The sequence below is a fragment of the Sceloporus undulatus genome, chromosome 3 (genome assembly GCF_019175285.1).
Source record: "Sceloporus undulatus isolate JIND9_A2432 ecotype Alabama chromosome 3, SceUnd_v1.1, whole genome shotgun sequence".
Classification (NCBI taxonomy): Eukaryota; Metazoa; Chordata; class Lepidosauria; order Squamata; family Phrynosomatidae; genus Sceloporus; species Sceloporus undulatus.
Genome location: NC_056524.1, coordinates 218,935,728 through 218,942,081, shown reverse-complemented (window position 1 = coordinate 218,942,081; position 6,354 = coordinate 218,935,728). Strand labels below are relative to the sequence as shown.

Below are 6,354 nucleotides of genomic sequence, written 5' to 3'. Positions count from 1 at the left end.
AGTTTTTACTACAAGCAAGGGAAAGTCCCATAAGCTAATATGTAATATAAGTCGACAAGAACTAATGTCGGCTGTATGAAAAACTTTGATGTGTAAAAATGCTTATACCCTGAGCAGGATGTTTGCTCTTAATAAAATAATTTTAATAAAGATGTACATATGAGTAAGTTGTCAGCATTTCAGTGATATAAGCTATAGTACAATCATAAGAAACGCAGCAGCATTAAGCATAAGCCAAGAGACAGAGTACCAAACTATATTTACTGTATACAGTAGTAAAGGACAAATATTGTACAAATTGGTGAATAAACAGCAAAAGATTTAAAAGAATATTCCTCCTTTGCCCATATATAACTGAGGGGGAAAAGATTTTTCTCCCAGTAGGATTTCTTCCAGGGCAATGATCTTACAGTTACATATAAAAGGCAGAAAATGAACTTTTGAAACAGTAATGAACAGCTTACTGAAACTGAACAAATAAACCTTACTCTTCACTTGGACATACTCAAGAACATGACAAGCTGGGTGTTTTTACATCAATCCAGTTAAAACTCTAATTTGGGGGGAAGCAGTACAACAAATCTCATTAAGAATATGAGGTTTTAATAGATGTTTTAAGTTCACCCTCTTCAAAGAGTATAATTAAGCTTGAGCAAAAATATACTTACATTTCTCGTTTTAAAATACAAAACCTACTTTAGTTTGAATAATGTGGATCAGAAGCTAGAATCCAAATAACTCTCTGGAGTACTAAATTCACCCATCTTCTGGCTGTGTTCCACCTGCATCACACTGCACACTGTTTCAGAGGATACCCAAATTTAGATGGGAAGAGAACTCCAGGATGCAAGAGAAGATGAACTAGAGGCAGGGATCAGAAGACCCTGGTGCATATGGAGAACACAACTCTTTAAATGCCAGACTATATTGGAAAATTGTGGAAATTAAGCATATAAGATCAGCTTTCAAAAGTGTTGACAGAAATAAGGTATATAGCTATTGTCTAAAACCAATGAGAAATAATGATTCTCATTGGGTACTGTCTGATGAGAATTCCTTCCACATGTCCCATTAAAATGAATGAGTTGCACAGCAAAGTTTCTTAGAGGTTTCTGGTCCACTGCTTAAAGATAATAGTGCTCAACCCTGGACATGTGATATTTAATAGTAGCTGTGAACGTTAACATATGGAAATGCTACAGCAGCTGACAAACTCAAGATATTTCATTACTTTAAAAACTGTTTGATTCTATGCTATTTTATTATGAAAAAGCACATGTACATTTGCATTATCTTAAATTGCCACTAGGTTCAGATTTATATTTGAAGGTACTGCCCTTTCTGCATATCCCATTAACAGGTTTAAAGTATTAACTGTATTAAATGGTAAAACTTTTTTCTCTTCTTTCCCAAGTCATCTATTCTGAGAAAAAAACCCTTACTATTGCAAAGAAAAATATTTCAATATTTACATTACTATAATTAAACAGTAAAACAAAAACAACAAAAGCTAGAAGTAATTATTCTTGTTTTACAGTAGGTTGGTATTTAGGCCACCATAGGAACAAGATGACAGCAAACAATATCAAATATTTTACTTATTTGAAAATTTAATTTTAACTGGGCCCATTTTTATGATGCAGTTATTTTCCACAGATACAGCTTCGATTTGCACACGCAGGGTATCAGGAACAGGAACAGAATTTGGATAGGTGTCCTCAGACTATGAGAAGATTCCTGTATGACTGGCATGTTCATTTGTCTACCATTTAATATCAAATCCAAGAACAGATGACAAACTGAGGTGACCTTTCACATTCCCAAAATGACAGAGTATTTAGCACATGCCACCTGTCTGCTGTTGAAAGACATCGATAGTGTCTTCATCTTCCATCTCCAACTGTAAAAACAAAATTACAGTACTTGATTTTAAAAATTAGGACTTATTTCTGGCAGTTTTCTGGTGATTTCATGTTAACGTTTTGCTCGCATAATTTTTTTGTTTCAACAGCAAAGATAACAATGAGTCTTGTGGCGCTTTAAATACAGTATTATAAATGTGTTAGTCTTTAACTGTTAACAGATTCTGTGTTGTTATTACTTGTTACACATTCTTATGTATAATTTTATTGTCTTATTCAGAATCACACTGTTCAAAAGTTCATTGTTAAAAAGTAGCATTTATCCATCACCTCTTGTTTTCCTCCTCACCAAACTATCCTTCCCAACTCTCTCAAAGATTCATGTTGAATTTCAAAAGTGAATAAGTAAACAAGTTCAGATTTACAGGCCAAATTTATTCAGTCTAACATCTTTAGCTTTAATTGTTACAATATATCCTATATTCACAAATGAGCTCTGTGTAAAACAGAAACAGAATTTCAAGAATACAACAATGCTGCTTGCCATACTTTCTTAAAATAAACACAAGGCATGTACTTAGCAATTCATTTTTTAAGTATGCCAAAGGATTTCAATAAACTTCAGTGCAACAAACAAAATAGGTACTTCCTAGCCTCTCCTGTATACTTAAGAAACACAGTGGTCATGCATTTTAAATGTGTGTATCAAAAACCAGTATATTTGAAGTGCATCCTGGAAGTCAAAATAAGCTGGCTATTAATGAAAAAAACCTTCAAATAAACTACAAAGAGAACTTGGAAATGGAAGTGGTTAACATTTCTCTTTTCCCATCTGATCTTAAAGTATGGAGCAGCTAGAATTTTCCAGAATCCCACCGCAGCGGGAGAATTTGATTGTTGCACTTCCTAGTACTGGAATTCGTATGGGGAAAAAACCAGTTCTCTCTCTTTTTACCCAAGTTCTCCACAGAAGTGGTGCTAATAGTTCCTGAAGACACACAACACACTAGGGAGAAATTACTCCTCTACTCCTTCATAAAAAAAATGTGGGGAGGAGCGGAGTCTCTTCCTTCTAATGGGATTTTACAGTAGTATTGCAAGGTATTGCTTCCACCTTATGCTAAAACTCAGCACATGGGCAAAAGCTTTTCCCAGATGTTTTATATGAGCAATGTAATTATGGAAAGGGAAGGGTCAGAGGTAATGACAGATAACTATCTCTAGTAGGCCAAGCCAAAATCTCAAGACCCTGGTACTCTGTTGTTACTAATGATTCAACTGCACAAAATCAAATCTACATTTAAGGAGCAAAAGAATTTCTGTTTTATGCATTTGAAAAATTCCTAACATACAGAGAGTAACTACAAGCTCATCTTAACCTTTATAATATTTGAAAAACCCATTCCTATCTTACCTGTGCTGGGGTGTCCGTTTCATTAATGGGTTGTCCATCAAATCTGAATCTAATCTGTCTCATTGACAATCCCTGAAAGATAACAGATGATATATTTAAGAAATCTTAATTCTTATCAAAGTTAGATATTGTACAGATACATCAATATTCCAAATATTTAAAAATGAGAACTGATGTATACGTATTTTATATGTCCAATTCAACTCAGGTATGGCGTTAGCTTCACAGTATTTCTATACACTTGTCTAATTTACCAAGCTAAGCAGGGCTACTAGGAATACAAATAGTGGGGTGGTATATCTTTTCTTTGCTAGTGAAGAGGTGTGTCTGTATAGATTCTGATGAACACAAATATGTATATACAGTAACCAGCATGCCAACAAAAAGCATACTGAATTCCATATTCTTTTCATTTTCACTTGTAGCCTCCAAGGCAACAGAGTAAGCTTAATTAATCATAGGAACCCTCAGATGTATGCCATCACATTGCCCATCAAAGAATGCTCTCTCACTCTTTCTGAAAGTTGTTGAACGAAAGTGAAATAAACTGTGGTACAGGACTGATGCAAATAGCTTCCCAAACACTGACTGACCCCTGGTGTCAATGCTGATTAGACATTATACTGAGACAAATTAATTGTATTAAATGGAATTATTTCAATTTAAGTGATAGTAACATTTAAAGTTCTGGAAGCAGAAGCATATGAGATTATGTAGGCATGCCTGGGTTAACAAAGCTCCTTTTTACAAAATCTTTTTATAGGAGCCTAGACCAGCAGATCCCCCCTTTTCTTGTTTTCTGTCAACTGGAAGGTTTTCTGCAGCACTGACGGGCATGGGAGCAGGTGGAAAGAGAAACGGGAAAAGGCCGACATTTAGTGTGGGGTTAAGGAGGATGCCTTTAGTAAATGCAATAAAGCTCACTTGGGAAAGATGGGATTCACTCTATGTGATTTTAACTGTAGCTCTGTGTGTTTATGTAACACGGTAAACAGTTTGCAATCCAGAATCACTTACTGAGCATATGCGAAGACAAAAACAAAAGAAGGCAGGGGACGGGGGGGGGGGGGAGATTAGCCTGCCCACCAGCTATTCGGCATGTTGGAAAAGCCATATTGCATTTCACCACCAAAAGAAAACCTTAAGAAAAGTGGGTGCGTTGGGGGGAAAAAAGTTCCAGGATGCATTCTGGAAGAAGCTTTCAAGTGGTCTCTAGAAGATTCAAAATCTTTTTGTTACAAGTAAGGCATAATCTGACCTGGTATTTTCAATGTGCATATGAATATGAATAAAAAAGTCTCTGTGATATGTGAACTCTCTGATTTTTTGAGTATAGGAAACTATCCTTATCTTTCCATGTTATTTCTACACTCTGATACCAAAGTTCTGTTAAAGAAATAAGTCCTGAAACACATTTACTTTGTTAACTGAGGTATACTTGTATAGGATACCTGTATGTTTCAATGTACCAGCATAATGGATTACCGTATATTCCGGCATAATAGACGACTGGGTGTATAAGACGACCCCCAATATTACAACTTAAAAAGAGTATTTGGGATATATTCACCGTATAAGAACCACCCCTTCTTCCTTGATAAGTCAGAAAGGAGCTGAAGGCACACAACAACAACAGCAGCAGCAGCAACAGAGGAGAAAGAGGGGGAGGAAAAAAGGGAGAAGGAAGAAAGAAGGAAAAGCAAGGAAGAGGAGGCAGACTTCCAATAACAGCATACACAACATTATTTCACCCGCCCCCCCAGCCCCACAACTCCCTCCGCGCCCTTCCTCTTGTGCATCTACACTTAGAATTAATGCAGTTTGACACCACTTTAAGAGCGCTGTCCCATCCTATTGAATCCTAGGATTTGTAGTTTTATAAGGTCTTTTGCCTTCTCTGCCCAAAGAATGTGGGACGCTGCTCCAAACTACAAAATCCCAGGGATTCTGTATGGATGGAGCCCGTGGCATTCAAGTGGCTCCATTGGAATCAAAGCCCAAGAAAATTTATTGCCAAATAGAATGTGTTAGGCTGCAACTGCACTGCAGAAATAATCAGTTTGACACCCCTTTAACTGCCTGGCCAGTGCTTAGGAATCCTGGGAATTCTAGTTTTCGAGACATCTCAGCAAACTTTGGTGTGACAAAAACTACAATCCAGGATTCATAGCACTGGGCCATGGCAGTAAAAGGGTATGAACTGGATTGTCTCTGGAATGAAGAGCAGCCTAAATTGGATCCAAGACACACTGCAGAAATAATCCAGTCCAAGACACTTTAGACGCCCTGGCTCAGTGCTAGGGAACCCTGGGAAGTGTAGTTTTGTGAGACATTGAACTTCTCTGTCAGAAAGAGCTCTGGTCCACAACAAAAACTACAATTCCCAGGATTCCCTAGCACTAAGACCAGAGAGTTGAAAGTGGTCACAAACTGGATTATTTCTGCAGTGTGTTTTGGACTTTGGTTATTAAAAATGCTCAAGGTCCAATCCTACTGCAGAAATACTCATTTGAGACCGCTTAACTGCCCTGGCCAGTGCTAGGGAACCCTGGGAATTGTAGTTTTTGTGAGAAAGAGCTCTGGTGCCACAAGGAACACATCCCATGCATCTGAGGAAGTAGCTTAAGTCTAGGAAAGCTGCCAACTTTTTTCAGTGCCTCTCAATTGTTTGCTAACAGACCTATCTCCTCATCATCATCATCACCACTATTGTTATCATAAACCAAGCATCTGCGCAGAAGTGGACTTAAACTGGCAACACGATATAAATAAATAAATAAGGATAATATAAGGATAAAATAATAATAATAATAATAATAAAGGATAATAATAATAATAATAATAAGGGATAATATAATAATAATATAATAAAAAATAATATAAGAATAATACTAATAAAATAATAATATACGAGACTCTATCTCTGGGCTGGGATCATGGAAGCATGGAGGCAATTCCTTGAAAGCCAGGGAATCCTGGGAAATTGTATTTTGGAGGGGGGGGGGCAAACCACTGTCTTCCCTCTGATAAGGCTGTTAGTGTGACTACACATCCAAACAGGATTGGTTGCTCTGTAGC

At 36.9% G+C, this 6,354-nt stretch overlaps 1 long non-coding RNA gene across 1 annotated transcript; it reads right to left on the bottom strand.

Annotated features, from left to right (window-relative positions):
• Window positions 1-242: 242 nt before the first annotated feature.
• Window positions 243-4,087, bottom strand: LOC121925634. The gene is made up of 2 exons (XR_006102916.1): window positions 3,277-4,087; window positions 243-1,900 (listed from the first exon to the last, which is right to left on the bottom strand). It is a non-coding gene; the product is annotated as an uncharacterized LOC121925634 (long non-coding RNA).
• Window positions 4,088-6,354: the final 2,267 nt, after the last annotated feature.